A 20372-nucleotide genomic window follows, 5' to 3' on the forward strand; every position below is an offset into this window, starting at 1 on the left:
TATTGGAGAAAAGAGAGGATCTGAGGCAAGTCTGGGAAAACAGCCTAGAAAAAAAACAAGTTCTAGCATAGCTATGCTTTATCTGAACAAAAACTATTTCACAGAAGAGGAAATTGCCTTGCAATTGTCTTGAATGCATAAAGAATGGGCAGATCACAGCTGAGCCTTTAGAAAATGCTTTAGACGTTTTCTGAGCTGAAGACAGACAAATGTAGACAAACCTGAAGTCTGATACCCAAATACTTCTCCCTCTCTCATCACCAAGCCTTTAACGATGCAAACGGAATGGATGCAAATGCTATGACTGCTACATGAAACTCATATTTAAAATACCTTAAATTCCAATTTCCCTAGGAGGATTTAACCAACTCCCACTATTAAGTTCCTGGATCTTGAATTTGGGAAATATTATAGACAGGTTCAAACTTTATGATTTAAGTCCACATCTTGCTATAAGGAAAATTCTCTGTTTTCAAATGTTTTCACCACTGGAAGATACAAAGGTCCAACAATTGAATCAACATGAAAAATACTATTTTCCTCCATAACAGCATAAGCCAATTGAATCAACCATTCTAGTTTTGGTATTAAGTTAAGAAAATTAAGTTTATTTTAGATCAAGAGGGAAACAAAGACATTAATTCTTCAGTGAGGTATAGCTGGCATTTTATTTGACTTTACAGTTGCTTTTCTCCTGTCTTTTTGAGAGGCATAGGAGTTTTAGGGATGAAGAAAATCAAGCCTCACTTCCTGTAACAGAAGTACCATCCAGTATCTTCTTAAGGAGCAAAATAACCTGTATCTGGCTACAGCATATCTCCCATGAAGATATACAGACCTGAAGATGAACATGAAGGGGGTACAAAGCAGTTCCTGCCTACTCCATCATTTGAGGAACTTGTGGTCTTGACATCCCTCCAGCTCAGCAAGGCTGGGAGGAAAGACAGGTGGGAGGGCAGAAACAGGTGCATCTTTCATATGAAAATAGAGCTTGTAGTTGAAGAAAGCAGCTTCTAGGAGATGCTGCAGCAGTCCTATGTATTTTCTCAAGTGAAGATCTTACATAGTTTTTTGACACACTGGGGTTTTCCTAAAGCTGATTCAAATGTTGAAGCCTCAGCTCTGGATATGGTTGCATTTTTACACCTGGCTTCACAAACAGGTGTGATCTTTTTTTTATTGGTCTCAGGGCACTTCATCAAAGCCTTTGTCACCTGCAGGTTAAACTAATGCAGTACATCATAAAAGGCTGTTAAATTCAGTCGTCCTCCAGAAACATCTTTTAGCACCTGATACTGACATCAGGCCTTGTTTCACACAGAGTGTACTGTACAGTCATGATCTACAGCCGGGTTTCTGGTGGTTCCTAAGGTAAAATAGCATCCAGTACATTGGCATATAAGCTCCTAAACAATTTGGGACATGGTGGCCAAAGAACTTGCCTTCTCTAAACTTCATTTGCTGCTATAGCAGCTGTCACCTCTGCTGGTACATATAAATAGGCCAGGGACCTGTGTGACATGAACTGGCCCTATGGGGTTTCTAGACACCTTTTGGAGGCCCCCTGACACTGGGACATATTCTGCGTTGTGTGAATGAGGAGTGGGATTACTTCAAAAATGTTGGTAGTGCTGGGAGTGTTACTGCCTCCCTGAGCAGTATTTTCACAGCATGGGTATGTGCTGCATACATGGCAGCGGGGCATCAAAGCTTGTCAAAACAAGGTTTTAAGATGCAAGGCCCCCCAGGAGAGCACTGAAGGATATTTGGAGCAGAGGGAGCCAACCCTGCACAGCCTGGCCCACACAACCTGTACACATATTGGGAATAGTCCTAGAGCCCTGAACAACAGTAGAAGGTTACACCTCATGAGTTTGCTCCCCAGTTGTTTCAGTGATGTGGGTTCTGGCGATGTTTTGACTTGCAGACGTCTTTGTTCAAGGTGGCTTAATCTCATCAATTTTTTAAAAGAGGCTTGCAACCCTCAAGCAAAGCAGAGTCCTTGATCCATCACAGAATGTTCACTTTTACAGCTGACCAGAACTGAACACAGGATTTGAGATGTGACCTCACTGGTGACAAGTACAGGGGGACAATCACTGCCCTGGTCCTGCTGGCCACACTACTGCTGATAAAGGCCAGGATGCTGTTGGCCTTCTTGGCCACCTGGGCATATTCTGGTTGATGTTCAGCGGCTGTCAACCAGCATCCCCAGGTCCTTTTCTGCTGGGAAAACAAGAGTTTGCTTCCAGTGAGACCCAGCTGGATTCCTGTCCTTCTATTTGGCTTTGCCAGACAGGCAAGACAGCAAAAGATGACAACAAATCTTATGTGAAAAGCTTGCAGATAAGAGAAAGATTTAGGGAAGTGATGTACAAATGAAGATGACAAGTCACTCACACAGTAACCTCTGCAAAACAGCATTTAAATAGGATTAAAAATGCAGTCACATGTATTCTCTAGGCATAGAAAATAAAGGCCACATCCCATTTGAATGCTCAGGTATGGGTAACTTTGCTGGTAAATCAAGATGGGTTCACAGAAAAGCATTGGAAAATAAATCTACTTTAAAGATACATGGACCTCAATCAATTTAGCTTAGAATAGGTGGAGGGGGTGAGATCAGTCAATAGCCAAAGAGAAATTTAGCAAGAGAGGCCACAGGCCAGAACAAAGTCTCAAAGGTGTGACTAGACACAGCAGCACTAAAACTAAGATTCAAGTTTCAGAGGCGAAATATTATATCCATGTATAGATATATCTTACACACAAAATGGACCATATTGCAAGTTAGAAGAAGTAATCAAGGCAAGGCTTATGGTCATCTTAGATTATCACACAAACTCCCATCTGGCTTTATAACCTGGGGATGGCAACAGTGGGCAATCATTGAAGAGCAAATCAGCTGTGGCTGGTTGCGTTATTTTACTGCAGGCACTCTGAGTCACACTTCTGACCATATCCATGCCCAGGCTGCCAGTTACTGCTTTGAAGAGATGCAAAGAAGTATTGATAGATACTGGGAAGGTGTTAGGGGGCAAATTGCATTTTTTGTTGCTGTGGTATGACAAAGTGCTACACAAGACACTGGCCCTAATGAGTCAGACATCGTGTATGTGCTGTGCAAGAGCTGAGCTTAGCCTAAAACTTTAAAAAGGTGGGTGGGTCAAGAACAGGACAGGTGGACATCCTCTCATTGCAGATGGAAAAACAAACTGCAGGGCAAGGCCAAAGTCAAAGTGTGTGGTGGATGGGAGTAAACCAGCACAGATTTCTCTCCTTTCCCAGCCTCATGCTTACACTCATCACCTAATGCAGGCTGATGGACAACCTGCCCTGATGCTTAGCAAGCAAAGGTCTCCCATGAGCAGAGGTTTGTTGTCCCTCCCCTCTTTAATGCTAACATTTCCCCACAACACCCTTGGGACAAAAACACTGCCCTCACACAGGAGACTGCAAAGCACAGATGGGCACTGCTCCGCCACTGCACCTCAGGGCTCTAAGAGCACTTTCCACCCTGCTCTGGAGGCTGATCTTATTTATTCTGCCTGACTTTGAATCACACAAACGCACTTGATCTCCCTCCCACAGTGCATGCTTCATTCAAACTCCTTAAAGACGGTTGTTAACGCAAGTGACATTTTTAGAACTGCACTGTATGGGCGGTGTGTGCTCCTCCAGCACATGAGCTGCTTATCAATCACTTAATTGGGATGTCTTGGTCTTCACCCAGATGGTCCCTTTCAGCAGATAGCATTGTGTTTTAAAACTTTGGATAATTATAGCCCTGTAAATGGAGAGTGCAAGATTTGTTGGCTGCAGCCAGCTCATCTTTCTTCTGTAACAGCCTCATTGTCTAGTCATTGCCATATTCACAATGGGACAAGATCCTTGCAAATGGAGACACCCATTTAAAGACTCCTCAGCTGGGTAAACAGTAGCAGGAGCCTAGCTGATAGTAACTCCAGGAAGGATTAAAATCTGTTAGTAACTTTGGCTCTGCTGTTTATCTTTCCCTCCTTCCCTGGGCACACAAAGTGGAAGGGGATGAATCTAGCATCTATGTTGCTCTGTTAGCTGATTTAAAACATATTTAAAACCTGATTACGCTGGCCAACAATACCCTGTCAGCACTTTGCTTTTTATTCTTTTTAAACAAAACCAATTAACAACGGTCCTGAGGGAAACGGGCCCATCATTTCTCTGTGGTGAAAATGCAGCTTCAAGCAGCACTCAGGCATTTTTGCCAGCACATTGCCTTCTCCCCTCGATCAGCCAGCAGCTCAGCTCCACTCAGGCCCTCCGGGCTGGCTCCCTCCTGGCTTCCCTCATCCGGGGGGCTGCAGCAGCTCTGCTGTGCCTGGCCAATGCCACTTTCCTCCCCTGTCCCCTGGGCACCAGCAGCGACTCCTTGGAGCCACTGCTGCTTCGTGTCAGCTCACATCCTCTGCACCGCATCACAGCACAGAGCGGCTGCCTGGCTCTGAAGTTTAAAAATTACCTTTGTCAAAAGGGAAGACTAATCTCTAAACAAATGGACGGGAGGCAATAGTAGAGTGCTGACATGGCGTATGTCTTTCAAAGGCAGAGTTAATGCACACAAGTAAAAACAACTGCTATTCAGATTCTGCGGAGCACTCCAGCAAGGGAGGTCTGGCACCCTGGGCTACCCTGGACACAGGGTGCCTTTGTTTAAGGACGCCTCAGTTAAAGGAAAAACTCAAAAACAGAAAATAAAAATTTTATTTTTATTAGAGATGTATTTATTTATTTTAAATTTTTATTTAATCTATTAATTAATTTATTACATTTATTAGACATTTTTCTTTTTTATTAGAAATTTTTATTAGAAAATAAAACATTTTGCTCATTTCATTAAAAAATAAATCAAAATTCTTACTTCTTACAGAGGTTTGATAGACCAGGAAAAAAATGGATGTGCTGCTCTTTTATTGCTTCGCAAGCCAGATTTTCTGATTTCCCGTAAGACACCATGGATGGCTGGAGAACAGGCTGTACCATGGGAGTCAGAAGGAAAGTAATTTTTCATCAGCCTCCATCTTTGTTTACAATTTAATTTGTTTAGGAAAACACCTATCCATAAAAACATCCACATAACAGAATTAGCACTTCATTTGTTTATGAGACAAGAAACCCCAAAGCTCACTTCTGAAACCTTAATGAAAAACCACAGGACGTGAGAATCAACACAGATATTTTTAAAGTTTAAATAAAATGTTTGTTTTGTTTTGGAACATATGCAAAATTACAGGCCCTGCTTGCCACTTATGCAGAAGGTTTAAAAAGCACATTTCCCCCTCCCATTTAATGCACTGCAAGAAAAGGTTACTTAATTTAGGCATTGACTTTTTCAAGAACTTGTAGATAAAGCTATGAGTTAACCACAGTGTTTAAGTGGCAATAAAGTATACTCAGAAATTATGTATTAGGGCTGGGCATGAGAATGTTAACAGCACTTTCCATTCAAATTTCTTTCAGCAAAACCTTCTCAGAAAAGCTGCGTGCACAAATTAACAATAGGTGGCTTTCGAGGCAACAGTTTGGAAGGTCACCAGAAAGGTACCCGACTTCACAAAGACTCAAGTGTATGAGTAACTCCTCTGAGTCAGTGTCTTGTCACACAATGCACCGTGCTAAATTTAGGCAGGAACTGGGTTACAGGCTTCAGATTTTTAAAGAGTTTCAGCATGATCCATCTCTATTCCCGCTGTCACAAGTGACCACACTGACTGCACCTTCTTGGCAGGTTCACGTGAAACACTAAGAGCAAAACTTGAGTGATTGCTCAGATCCATGGGTTCCTGCATGGCATTTATCTAAGCAGCATCTTGATGCCTCCCACCAGTGTATTAAGCTACATGACTAACATCAGTCACATATCTACTCCCATCATCTTTTTCCTGAGGTAGAAGTGCTCACAGAAGACTGTTTCATTCTGGACTATGTGTGCACGTGCACGCACTTGCACTCATGCCTGGATACAGCTAACCGATGCTGCTTGCGTGAGAGACTGAAATCCAGAAAGTGGGGAGCAGACTGCAACATCAGTTGTGATTTCTCAACTATGTCAAGGACTTAGCTGGAGTTTTTGCATGGAGGAAGCCTGCGGGCCTGTTTATTACTGTTCTGACTTCAGTGGGGCCGGTTACCACACTTAAGTCTTTGTGAAATTGCAACCTTGCTTCTGAACTTTGTGGCTCATGCCACATTTCTGAAACTGAAAATAATCACTGTGTTATCTTTTGCATAGTATTGTTTCACAGTTACAGTATCTTTATTACATATGTTATTTATTTCCACCGGTAGAGGAAAAAGGAAAGTTAAGGTTTCCCCCCACTATTGTTCCTGATTAAACTATTTGTTTACATAACATTTGAAAACTGTAACAAAATCAACTAGGAAAAACAAGCTGCTCCAAATGAAAATACAGCTTTTTCCTTAATCTCAGGATTACATTTAATTTACTTGATTTAAACAGACATGCTTTACTAGGAGCAACACAGCGAAATTTGTTCATGGCACATGCTAAACAAAACGAGCTCCCTGTAGGATAAAGAAAAAATGTTTATCTAAAAACAAAGGGTTTTTTATTGTTGCTCAGTCAGTTCAAACAGCAATAAGTTTAAACAAACATAGCATTGACATCGCTTGCTACTCATAAAATGTTGATGTTTGTCCTGATAGCCAATTAACAGAATAAAATCCCTGTGTTTGCTTGATCACTCAGTGCATTTTCAAACATCTTTTTTTCTCAGTGATGAAGTTGCTCCCAAACTAATGGAGATATTTTATTACATTTTGAATACCATAATGTTAGACTAATAATGTCAGTAATTGAGAGTGGCAGCTGAGGATATTGGATAGTTGCATGCAATTATATAACTTTTTAATAGATCAGAATTTTATCAACAGTAGCATGTATTTCATTTAATCCTATCCTGATTGGTTTATATTTCACCTTAAATACGCAACACAAGCTTTTGGTTACTATTGCTTTAAAGTACTTCTGCAGACTGCAAATTCGTGACTGTTCACTAAAACACGCAGCTCACCCATAATTTGGCTTGGATTTTAATCCTTCTAAACTGATACAGCTCTCACACACCGTATCTGTAAGCAAACAGAAGAATCCCAAGATATCATCACAGGAAACAACCTGGACTGAAAAGAAAACCAGGAGAATTTAGCAAACCCTTGCTATTCTCCAGCACTAATGAGGTAGCTTCTCCTCCAAATTAATAAGTAATGGTTGACTGTCTGGAAAAGAAGAGGGAAGAAGAAAGGTGGGGGCAGAGGCTGCTTTTCTTAAGCAGGCTGAGACCAACCACTATTTTGCAAAAGTGTGCCAGAACTGACAGCTTTCAGCTTGACACCTTTGCATTTGCAGGAGGGTACTGGTCTGAAGCTCGAGCTCTGATCATTCCCTACTAACTCAATCAGGCACATACCCCTGCCCATCATTTTGATTTTCAGTTTCATGAATTAAAAATGCTTCAGGGACTTAAAGGCTTTTTAAAACCTTTTGCAGCGATGAGATCTGCTAGATACAGTCAGGCTGACCATTGACTCGGGCAGACCAGAGCTCAGCATTCAGACTGCATGGGAGTATTGTTCTCATGTGTGGTACATGCAAAGCTCGTCAGAGCTTCCCTGCTCTGCTCCCTCCTCACATCCCGGACCTCGACTGCCCTTCCCTGACTCACCCTTGCAGGAGGCCCTTGTAAACAGAGATAAGCAAACTTCAAAAAGTCCAGATTCTGTTTGGGTAAGTGCCTGAAAGTTCAGAAACTGGCTTGGAAACACAGTGAGAATTGGCTGTCTTGGGAGGCAGCCAAACATTCTCTAGCGAGGCTGGGCTATAAACACTTCAAGAATAGCCTCTCTCATCGTATTTTGGTGGTATTTGTTTCTCATCCTGTCTGGCTGGGAAAAGAGAGTATCACAAAAACAAAAGGGCCCAGGAATAAATCTGCAGGCCTGCTTCTCTCTGGTCTTGTGCCCGAGCCCTGGGCAATGCGGGAGCAGCGCTTTCTGCCAGCTTTGCCCATGTTGCGCACACCGTGCAAGGGCAGGCGGCAGTGACATGGTGAGGGCCCCTGTTTTGGAACAGTGAGTACATGTTATGGCTACGCCAACCAAAGGTGTCTGCCACCCAGGACAGGCCTCATTCCCCTTCACCTCATGCCTGATACCGAAGCTAAATCAACAGAAAACTGAGATTGCGGAAAATTAAAGAAGAAGGGGACAATTTTTGCCATGTCAAATTCCCTAGGTCAGTTCACTTTGGTGGTCAGACATGCATCGGGGCAGGGGCAGGACTTTGCAAGGCTGGGGACAGGAGAGGAAGGGGGATTTATCCTGCTCAGCAGCAGCCAGGTATATATGTGAAACCGCAGCCAGAGACCCTGAACGGAGTTAAAGCATCTTCGCATTGTATAGAAACAAACTTCTTTCTTTTAGGAACTCGGATGAGTCACCGTATTCATTCAGCCTACAGTCAAAACGAGCTTTCCTTTCTGAAGTTCACTCCCAGCTCGATCTAGGGCATCATCAGCTCAGAGCACTTATTCTGGCATGGGCAATGATCCGGACAAGTGTAACCACATCACTCCACCTTGGGGCAAGTCACACCATGTCCCCTGCCCATGGCACACATTCACCATGACTGGCAGCACACCAGGGAGGACGCAGCTGTCACCATGGAAGAGGCCAAGGCAGGCCTGCAGAGCAAACAGAGCAAACAACAGCCCTGGACAACAACGCAAACACTTGCAGGAAGAGGGGAGCGTATGAAACCTGTCTGGTGTGTCTCACGCTTGGTTGGCACCAGAGGCTGAGCAAGACGCCTGCGAAGCACACACCTGCAATCAGTGCATGGTTTCTCAGCAGTCTGGAGTCTCTGCAACCACCCAGAGAGGTGCAAGCATGTGTGGGGAGGATGTCACTCTTGTACTGTTTCACCCCAAAATGGGGCCTGCCCTCCCCTTCTCTCCTTGCTCCAGACCTAAGGCTCATTTGACCCTCTCATCTCAGCCAATCTGACTTGGAAATCTGGAAGAAAACAACTAAGTCAAAAAAAGCCCCAGAAAAAAGCAGTTTTCTGACAGTTTGAACCTTTGGCTCTCCCCCTGTAGTCAGGGCATGCATGTGTGCTCTGGCATACCCTCTGGACAGTCCACTGTCCCATCTGGAGTGAAGAGGGCCATGGCACCCACTCCAGGGCAGCCAGGTCCCAGAGACAGTGGGACTGTGGCCTTCCTGGGATGTTTTTCCCAAGCTGTGTGCAAGATGCTGACAGAAACATGAGGGCCACGGACAGCAGTGTTGCCCTGCTTCCATCAGTGGGATGTGGAAGCGAAGCATTCCTGCTGGCAGTTCTCATCCTCTGCTCTTGACATAAGCATTACCTCCTGGGTGACAAGCAAGGTGGTTTTGGGCTTCTGGACGCTGCATTCTCTGCCAGGAAGCCAACTGGAGGCTCAGGCACATAGGGTGCCAGCACCCCAGTGATGGCACCCACTCATCACCTCTGCTGGGACACTCGGCCCTTCAAAACAAGATCCTAATCTCGCCTGCCTCTTCTGAAGTGAGTGCTCGAGCTTACGGACGGACGAGAGGAGCTTGTGGTGAGGTTATTTATAGCTGCAGCAGCTTCCGCAACAGCAAATAGTAACAGTGCAATGTGAAACCGAGCCAAGCAAAAGTATTTTTCATTGAAAAATAGATGACAGCTTGTTGATACTATCAGACGGGAAAGGACTATGAAAACAAGTGGCGGTGGCAGCAGGTTTTCAAAGAGCAGTGTCTTGACTTGGGTTGTTGGCCTTCATTTGGGGCACCTGCCAGTAGTCCACAACAGCAGGAGTCCAAATTTTTGTCAGCTCTGAGCAGTGAGCCCCGTAGTATATGTGGTATGGAGAGTGGGGTCTCTCAGCATGGCTTTGCCACCCCAAAGAGCACTTACAGGAGGTTGTGGTGCACACAGAGGGTCTCAGCCCTGTCTCTGACCCACCACAGGAACGTCAGCCTTGGCCCTTTCATGCAGCCCATAAGGCTCTCTGCACAAAGGAACATCCCTGTTCCAGGACAAAGATGTTCCCCAGCTGCATTTGCAGGCAGAAGGCTGCTGATCTTGGCCAGCCATCTCTGCACCTCTGCTATCTCCAGGTAACATCTACAGTGACGGCAGAAGCACATCTGCCCCTGCTTTTATCAGCTCCTCTCTTAAACAAGGCTGTTTACTCTCTCCTGCCTCTGCAGCACTGGATGCTTCAAGATCTGTGGTTATCAACACTACGCAGGCAAGTGGCAAGGGTTAGTTCATTACTTTTTCATTCCTTGATTTAGCAACCTTCTCTTTATTTGAATTCACAGTCCTGGAAGATGGCTTACCAGGCCATCTTATGAGGAACACAACAGTAAGATAATACCATCACAGCACTACTCCCCCTTCCCTCCCTCACACACACGAGGCCATGTGAGAGGAAGCAGGGTTGCTCACACTCCTTCAGCTGAGTCAGGCATGGACTGCCCCCATGCCTGCGCCCACCCGGCATCACTCGCCCACCTGGCACTACCCCATGGAGGTGAGAGGCTTCTGCACCTACAGAAAGGAGAGTGAGGCTGAGCACTTCTCCATAAGAGGAAAAACTATGCACAGATTTAACAAATCTCTTCAACTGACACCAAGGGAGGGATCTATTTTCTGTCACCTCGTAGGCTTCTGTGCTCAATGCACTGCTGTCAGAGCCCTCCCCAAAGCAGCAGAATGACCCAGCCAGCTTCATGCAATGTGGGAGGAACCAGAGGCCAACTAAGAGATTACTTATTTAACCCATGCTCCCACCCAAAAAGAATGTAGAGCTAGGGCTGATGCCCTCCCAAACCTTGGAGGGGAAGACCCCACTGAGTCACTGCTGGCCCCAGAGAGAGGCAAGGCTGGGGCCAGGGTCAGGGCTCAGGCTGCAGAGGGGAAACACACCTGAATCCCTAGAAAGGAGGGGGTTCCTCTTATTTGGTAGCCTGTGTGTGAAGTGATGGCACTTTTCCAGTAGCTATTAAGGGAGTTTACAGAAAGGAGACACAAACTGATGAAGAAGCCTTTTTTTTTTTTTCCTTCTCACTGTGGCAGTCATCCTTGTTTCATGAGACACCTTTGAAAATATATTTAGTGTCATATTGCTCTATAAAGTGAGAAAGCATTTATTACCCTCACTTAACAGTCAGGAGTTGAAGGAAGCAAAAGAACAGGTTGTGCTTGTATTTTTTATTTTTAAGTGACTGTCTATTTTGGACATCTCCATCTATGAGGGCCTGGCTTCAGCCAGCTGTCCTATTACGGTTTTTTGGGAAAGGGAAAGGGAAAGGGAAAGGGAAAAGGAAAGGGAAAGGATCACACCTGAGGCAGACAGGAGTACTGACACATCTTCCTGTCCTCCTTCATGAATACCTGCTGTCTGCTTCACAAGGATACTGGACATAGCTAAAAACTCTCCATCATTCCCTAGTCCCTTGTAGCTCTTATGAGGCTGAGATGTGTGTAAGGATTGACCCAGCAGGATTTTATTTCAGTTGGTGTAAGGGAAGGCCATAATGGCTGCAGATCTCACCAAGCACTGCAGAAAATGCTGAGGTCAGTGGAGAAGATACAACACAGTCTATTGATGTGTGGGACAGGCATTCCCAAACTGCAGCTTAAAGCCTGAGAGAGGTCTCCATCAGGGACCCTGATGGACACTATAGAGGGCCTGAAGGATTGCACAAGTGAGGATGTTCCCCCTTGCTCCCACATCCAAATTCTCATGAGAGTGGCTGGGAACACTGTTCTCCAAATCTCCTCTTGTGTTCTCACAGCAAGTAACATCTGTGAAAGCCAGAGGGGAGGCTGTGTGTTAAAGATTAAGGGTACTCCTAAGGCAGTGAGCCTCTCAGACCAGCAGGATTTATGGCATGCTCAGTCACATCCCTGCCAGGCTTTTGACTCCTCCAGACCCCTACAAACAGCCAGATCATCTCCAGATTTTCCATCTGGAATCCAAGGCAAGACTGGTCGTTCCAGTTTAGACCCTCTGGGTCTTACTTTGAATGCTCTGCCACTGCATTTCATTTATGGGAGAGGTAGGAAGGTGATGCATGCTCCCTGGAACAAAAAGGGTAAAGGACTGTGAGTCATTCAAAGCCAGTGCACAGTGTAAAAGAAGTTTGAAAACCTCCTGACCCCCAGCATTTATTATCCATTAGAATTTCTCATTTACTCCCACTGGGAAAAGCTCCTCTGACATAAAACACTCCTGTATTTTGAGTAGACACAAATAAAACAACAACTTACCCTGCCCTGAAATGTCTCCTTTTTTTTCTGCAATCTCACAAGCCTTTATTTCTGAAGATAGATTTGCCCTCAAAGCAATCGTACTTTCAATATTGTCCCTAAAGTAGGTTTCTTTCACCCAATGTGACAAAATTCCTAATGCATGTGTGCTGATCTTGATCCAGCTCATTATATTATCATTTACATACAAAAATTTCCATAGAAGTGTCTTTTTAAGTGTTATGCTCATCTAAGGTATCTAGGCTATATTTTCATTCTATCAACTATCACCAAGTTGTTATTTAACCTTATACTCTACTACAAATTCTTTTTCAATCTATTTGAACAATTGGTTGTCAATTAAAAAAGGATTCACAATGTTCTGTTCCTGGAGACTCTTCACTTCTCTGTTGCTCTGGCACCCTTGTGTCACGGTTTCAAGACCAACTCTTAGTTGCTGTGAACTTCTTTTGTGGATTTTTAACTTCATGTGACAGCAAAACCAAGTGAGATATTGGTTTGAATTATCACCTCACACCTTTATGAAGCACACAGGATCAGGAAATTCCGTGAACTGAGTTCTGTTTGCTGCTCTGCCAGAAGAAATGCAGCTCAAGTTTCGTTATATGTGTTCACAGCCTGATAAGTCATTATGGGCCAGGGATAATATAAAATAAAACCACAAAGTGATAAACAGTAGAGTAATATAAGTAACACTGAAGCAAAAGAAATACAATATATCAAGAGTAAGACCAGCCTAACAAAAGAGCCCCAATAATGGAAATGACCCGTGAGCTGGCCTATAAGCTCCATACATCTGTGGTCTTCAGAAGTGCAGGAGGGGCCTAGGATCAGCTCCAGTTTCTCAACTCCCAGGTTAACCCGCATCATCTGCACAGACAAACCACAGAGGGAAATGAGCCAGGCAACTCCGCAGTGATCCTTCTGGCTGATATATGAGCTGAAGGAGTAGCCACTGAGCAGAGCTGAGTGACAATCGTTTTGTAGGTCCCATTGGAATTGCTGTCATATTTCATATTTATCCCACCTCATAAAGGAGCGGAAGAAAACCAAATCAACAAGCGAAAATTTGAGGACAGGAAAAAGGGAAAGAGATAAGTCAGATCTGCTGAATCCAAATGCTTGGGAGATTTCCAAGTGTTTCCCCTAAAGTATTACAAATGGACAAATTTGTTTTACTGTAAATTAATTTGGAACGTGAAATGGAAAGGCATTTCCAAATTGGAGAAGTAATTTTCAACTTAGCCTTTAAATGAGGCACGTGGTGGTTAAAAAAACCCCAAACCAACATTTTCTTTATCCTGTGTTTTCCCTACGATAAGGAGAATTCAATCCCTATGATATGGAAGAACTCAGCTGTGTATTTGGGACAGACTTGGTCTTTTCCTGTAACCACACTATTTTCCGAAGAATTTCCAATATTGGACACCTTTCAAGAGGTCTTGAAGCCATTGCAGTCTGCTGTCCCTTCACTTGCAGCACCCTGCCCTTTCCTCTCTGGCAACAATGGCCAGATGGGAACTTTTCATGGGCCATCCACGGCACTCTAAACATGAGCCCCTGTGGCTGGCACTGCAGGATGCTGTCAAATCCATGGAGACCAGCCACTACACAGCTGCTTCTCTGACCTGAGAAGTGGTTGCATTTGCAAAGATTGCTGCAGGGAGCAGCTTGTGCACACAGAGAAGGGAAGAGGTGCCCTTTACTTGAAAGAGGATGGACTGTCCTGAGCACAGGGTAGGTCTTGGTGCCTGCAGATGAATGATAAAGTCTTTCACACAGTTTGGAAATGGAGAAACAAGACATCCAGATGTGAGGTCAATATCCAACACATTTGGATGTGTGTAGGAGGCAAGAAAGGTTGTGGAATCCCTTATTCCTAACAAAAGATTGCACTATTCCTGAGGTGAGAGTATAGAGACTCAACCCTGTGGGAGACACTGACCATGAAAGTAACCTGAAAAGCACACCATCAGTGGCCCTTCCCCCCTAGACCCTTCACTGGACGTGCCACAGTTGTCCTTGCAGTGGACCATGGGGCTGCACTGCAGCAGGCACCCTGGTGGCCCCTCATGGCTGGCCATTTGCATCCCATGGCACTTCCCCAAGCATGCAGCCAGATGCAACAGCAACATGCCCTCTTGCAACCTGGCATGTGTCACAAGATGTTGAGAGGCCTTTGTGCAGCCCCAGTCTGTCTTCAGCTGTTATAATCCAGAGCAAAACGTGCACAACAGCATTAACATCAATAATAAATCAAAATTGGCATCATTTTCATCCTGCTCATGGTAGCAGCAACAAACTAACAAGTAGTAACACCAGAGCTGTGAACATTTTGTTGTTAGCACCACTGGTGATTTATAAAGAAACAAGCAAGATGTTCCTCGTGCTGGGCAGACTCAATGCAGAAACAGAAGATAAAACACATCAGTTTTTATCCAGTATGGCAGGAAGGGGTTGAGGGGGGAAGAAGATATTTTTGCATCGTGGTCATGCGAAAGGCAAATTTCACATGGATTTTCAGGCAGACTCATAAATCAGTCCATGTTCCCTCTAAAAGTTCATGGTCTTTTGCAAACCTCCCAGTGAACCAGGGCTGAGCCTAGAGATTATAAAGAAACCTGAAGCCAAGCAAGTTTCAACTAAATTAATATTTTGCTGTGAACATTTTCTCAGGTCTACCTAGTTTGTTTAGGAGTTTAGGCAAGTACAACAACGTCTTTCAGGAGTAAAAAAAAAAAAAAGTTCTGAGAAATCAAATACACCACACAAAAAATAACTCCAAAAAATCTTTACATAGATCTAAATTGTTCCATGCTCTGTGTTCATTGTATTACTTGCAAAGGTTTCAGTTAAGGCAAGGATTCAGCTTTCATTTCAACACCTGATTTTTATTTGTTCGTGATTTTTTCACCGCAGAAAATTCAGTGTGCTCGTGTTAGTTGTGGCATGGCTTGCTTGCTTTTGTTCAGGAAGGCATAATGGTTTCAGACCCACATTAATGAAGCAGTCAGAGGAAAATCTTCTCTTTCCTAGTTGCAAAATAAAAATAAAATAATAAACTCACCCCGTAAGAACAATTTAAATATGTTAGATCTTGCAAAAATATTCCTATGCTTTCTATGTTTGCCAGTGCCCACCTCATCTTTCTCATCTTGTAATTACAGTGGGAGTGCTTTGAAGTAGGAGCTGATTTAAGGGTTTAACTCCATGGTGTTTAAAACACAAAAACGCGGTCTGTGCCCACAGCTGTGCCCACATCTGACCTTTCAGGGTGGATCGCTGTTAGGCTGAAGTTCCAGCAGCATTTAACTGGGCAGGTCCGTAACACCAGCACAGATGTCCCCAGGTGCAGCCCCGCTGCACTGCTGGCCCTGCTGCATAGGGGCAGGTCGCTGCCTGCCTCCCTGGTGCAGCTGCAGTGCCTTTGGGGGGGGTCTGGGGTAAACCTCAAGGGCAGAAGTTAATGAAGGGCAGGGAGCCACATGTGTCTGCAGCTCTGGCATGCCCAGTGCTGTGGCCAGGGCAGCGGGATCACAGGTCTAGGTGCCTGCATCATCCCTGACCTCCTTCTAGCCCCAGCACTGAGGAAGCTTGTAGATAAAAATGTTGAAAGCAGTATCATACTGATAAAATATTTTCCTCCTTTAGCAAAGCACAGACCTTGCCACCAACAGCCCAAACACACAGCCCTGGTCCCCCCACCTGCTGCCAAGGTGCACATCAGGTTCCAGCTCTGCAGGATGCTGAGCAGGGCATATCAGGACAGAGAGACAAGGGAAAGAGGCAATGCACACCCTGTGCCCCTTCACCTGCTGGGACTCACCAGCCCAGGCTTTCCGCCCACCCGTCCTCCCTGCACCACATCCCTTTGGGCGCCAGATGAAGATGGGGAGGGAGGTGGGCCTCGGCCCTGCTCTGCTGGCGTCTCTGCTGACATGGTGCTTTGGCCTGCTGAGTGTGATGACGGGTGGGTTTCCCCACACCTCCCGCAAAAGTTGTTTTTGCAAAGGCTGCTTTTATTAGCCCGGCCTTTAAAAGCAGAAGTTATCAGGGCATAAATCATCCTGTGACTTGTCGAGAAGCCTGCGAGAGGAGATAAAGGCAAGACAGTTTGACAAACCGTTGGGAGAGGGAGGAGGAGGGAGGGGGAAGGAGGGAAGGGGGGAGCCGAAGGAGGGAGCCAGGGCGCCGACCGATTATGTCATAGGTCAGCCGAAAGGATGCAAAAAAGATCGAGAAGCTGTTTCCAAACTTTCTGAGGCTGGCTCTGACTACACATACCCACTACAGAGCTGGGTGTAATAAATTTCGCACTCACAGAGAGCATTACATCACGTACAGGGAAAAGCCAGCAGATGAACTCACACCCTAAAACCTTGACTTGGTATGTAGTCAAGCTCGAGCAGACAACCCCGTTATTACGGAGCTGACAGAGCTCTGCACGTTGCTGTGCCTTCACCCTTCCACTTCCTGCCGCCTCCTCCAGCCCAGCCAACACTTCCTCACTCGCCCTCTGTGCTCCCGCAGTCCTGCCAGCGGCCATCCCGGGCACCCGTAGCCAGCCACACAGTGCGAAACAGCAACAGCAAACCAGACATTTGGCAGAGTTTTAAAACATGCTCCTCTATTTCCAGCACACTTTCTTCACAGCAGCTCCAGTTTGTTTTTCTAGTTTTCCTTGTGAATTTGTCAACCATTAATGGCTCTAAAAGACAGACCAAAATTTATAGGCACAGGGGGTCTGATTCTCTTTTACATTAAGGCTCACATATCTGTTGGGCAGCAATGAGAGTCTTAAAGTGGGGCTAAATGTCATTTAGCACACAGAATCCCTTTTACAGCAAAAGAAGGGTAGAGAGTTAAGTCTATGTCTGGTGTCTCCCCAAGGAATTTCCCAATAGCTAATAGAGGCAATGCTGGGGAATACTATAACAGGGAAAATTGTAGTGAGACTCAGATCCCAGCACCCCCAGTCCCTCTTTTCAGAGGCCTTGGTAAAGAGGAGAGGCACAGCAGCTCTTCTCACTACCTGCCCCACCAGCCCAGGAAGGTTGCTGCCAGCAAGCCTCAGCCCCACCACAGGGCTGCAGGCACTGCAGCATTCAGCCTGGTTCAGCCTCAACAACTTATGGTGCTGTGACATGGCTTTCTCCAGGGGTCTTCTGAAAGCAAATGAAATATTGGGCTCAGGATGAGCCAAACTCGCCTGCTGGGGCCTTTTCTGTCTAATGTCTTCATTCTGTCAAAATTATACTTGATCGGGTTTCATTATTGCTGTTTTTAACTTTCACCTCTGCCTCAGCAATTCCATCTGGTAGGTCATATTCCTCTCTCTGATTGCTTTTTGGATAAAAACAGGCTCACTGGGGCTTTCTTGGAATTAGCTTTTCTTTTTATTTCCACTAGTTGCTCAGCTCAACCCCACAGTTTCCTTGACTTAACACAGACGGGGTCAACCCACCTTTGCCTTCCTGGAACATGCATTGAAGTACTGATTCCCATGTGCTACAATAACCCCATTCCATTTCTAACAATCTCCAAGGAGGGTCATTTACAGGGACTTGAACTGAAAAACACAAGTGTCATATCATGCTCTTGCGTGTGCACTAGTGCAGATATTAAATCAGCAATGATAGGAGGGAATTGGCTACGCCTTGGCTATGTCCCCAGGACATTCTTAGAAGACTGATGATGTACATCAGTCTTAACTGTCTGGGTTTGAAATAATTAAAGACCACTTTCCCTTCCATTAATTTCATTGAGTATCTGGAAACACTTTTTTTATTTAGAATTTTGTGCCTGCCTTGTAAGAACACCATCCTCAATAACCTCATTTCCACCTACCATAATTACAGCAACATGACCACTAAGGTATAACGAGAGGCTGAAACACTACTGGCTACTGCACCACTGCTGTTTGTGCTCTCTGGCACTCTGTTATGTTATGCCAGGGTGGAACAAAAAGATTTCCCATCTTGAAAAGACTGCATAAAAGCTCCTGTTTAAGGTTACATCACTGGCTTGCTCTTCATATGGTTGCAACATTCAAGGGTCTGGAGCCTTTCCAGAGTGTGTACAAGCAGGGCAGCAATGCAAACTCTCCTCCAATCATAAAGATGATAAACTGGCTTGAAGAAAGGAGGACTTGGGCAACAAACCAGTTAAACAACCAGTCAGCCAGTGGATGGGTTAATTACAGATGGTAAACCTAGTAGCTTGTTAGAGCTTTTAAGAAGGCATAGGAAAATGAAACAAAGCAGGAGCTGTTTAAAGATGTTTCTAGCTAGTTAGCTGGTATGTGGCAACCATGTGTCATGGTGGCAGACCCCAGGGAGCCAAAACTGTCACCTGTATGGGAGAGGGAACAACAGCTAGTGGGACCTGTGCAGCTCTGCATTTCCCTCTGTGTGAGCTGGGGCCAAGTTACTGTGTGAGCACTGGCAAAGCTACTGGGCAGTAGGCCTGGACCCCAGCTGAGGTTAAAAGGTATTCTTGCAGAGATCTTAAAAAGAACCCTTTTCTGGTGGGAAACCAGAGAAAAGAGCAGTCTCCCTCTGATCTCTTCTGCTTCTCACTTTGCATTTCTTTCCTCTTTCCTTAGTCTTCTCTGTCATGGGTATTCCTATAGATACCACAGGGAAGAAGGACTCTTGCTCACTGTGGTCCCAAAGACCCTCAAATAGAGATGCTGTCTTGGAGAAACAGCAACATGACCCTTCAAACACTTAAAACCTTCTAACTGAAAAAATATTAAATCTTATGTAGACAGGATGCTAGGTAAATGTAGATTTTTTTTTTCAAGCAATAACCTGAAAAATAGCAATCCCTGACCCATTTTTTACTTTGTCTAACTTTTCCTTCCTTGCTTGTACATGTCAATATTTACAAGCTCTACCACTTCTTGGATTATTTATTTTCCCTGGTCTATTTCACTGAGTGAAAAATCTCTCCAGCTCACAACTTGACAGTTTGTTGCTGATATCCATCTTTATTAACTTCACTGCTGCAAAAACCCAACAATAACCATATATAGTCATAAAAAAACCCCACCTCACTCAGGATGATGCTTAAGTCTGGGGGGGGAAGAGGCAGGCCAGTATTCTCCAAAAATAGCCAGTGGTTTGCACACATTTATTTTTGAATGGATATCACTGAAAGCCACTTCTCCCTCCCCTTCATTAGCAGTCAGTAAACTCACTGAAAATCAGCAAGAGAGCTGCTGTCGCCACACCTTGGGGATGACAGGGAGGGTGGCCTTTCTCACCTCCCTATATTGCACCTTTTTCTGCTGAGGGGCAGGACCGAAAGGGTTCAGGGCTATCAGGCTCACTCTCATCAACCCCGGTAAGCTCTGAAACGCCAGAGCCAGGCAGGCAGCAACAACCTTTCCAGATCGCTTTTAAATTTGGCCTTTGAGTGACAATGAACTGCACACTTTTAAAATATTCCCTGGAATGTGTCACACAGGATGATGAAAAATGGTTTTCTGTGTCCATTAGATAGCCTAGAGCTCAGGCCCACCTCCATTTCACAGCTGACCCCCACCAAAGGGCACTTCAAGATGATCTGAACTTCCCACAAGGTGTTTTCAGCATTTCCCAGGTGGAAATTGTTGCTCTTTAAGAGGAGCTACTGGAACAATAGACTGTGCTGGAGGGTCTATCCTCTTCAGCTCAACATCCATCAGCTTGGCTCAAGCAGAGGATTTGGCAAAGCCTTACTGCTTTTGCACCAAAATGAATCAGAGCCCACCCCCGTATTACATCTGCCACTCAAAACGTGGGCAGAGCCATCTCTAATCAATCTGGCTAGATCGAGTCCATCCCTTCGCATTTTCCTGTCCTGCATTTTCAGAGCCAGAGCACAAGCAAGACAGTCTGGCATGCACAGACCTCTTTGGGCCGGCTCTTTTCATCTCTGTGTCCAGGCTTTACAGAGTAATCTAAAAATAAACAAAGCCTCTAGCCCTGATAGTGGCAAAAATAACCTTCCTGCCCTGAGCCACCTCCTAGCCCAGAGG

At 45.0% G+C, this 20372-nt stretch overlaps 2 long non-coding RNA genes across 2 annotated transcripts in view; both read right to left on the bottom strand.

Annotated features, from left to right (window-relative positions):
- The window catches only part of LOC121674603, a 207212-nt gene that overhangs the window by 149447 nt on the left and 37393 nt on the right, over window positions 1-20372 (bottom strand). The gene's annotated exons all lie outside the window — the stretch shown is intronic.
- On the bottom strand, window positions 15220-19565 carry LOC121674604. Its single transcript, XR_006019698.1, has 2 exons — window positions 16176-19565; window positions 15220-15381 (listed from the first exon to the last, which is right to left on the bottom strand). It is a non-coding gene; the product is annotated as an uncharacterized LOC121674604 (long non-coding RNA).

The sequence above is a fragment of the Corvus kubaryi genome, unplaced genomic scaffold (assembly GCF_017639235.1).
Source record: "Corvus kubaryi isolate FWS band 111438036 unplaced genomic scaffold, C.kubaryi_AGA036_p1.0 69, whole genome shotgun sequence".
NCBI lineage: Eukaryota > Metazoa > Chordata > Aves > Passeriformes > Corvidae > Corvus > Corvus kubaryi.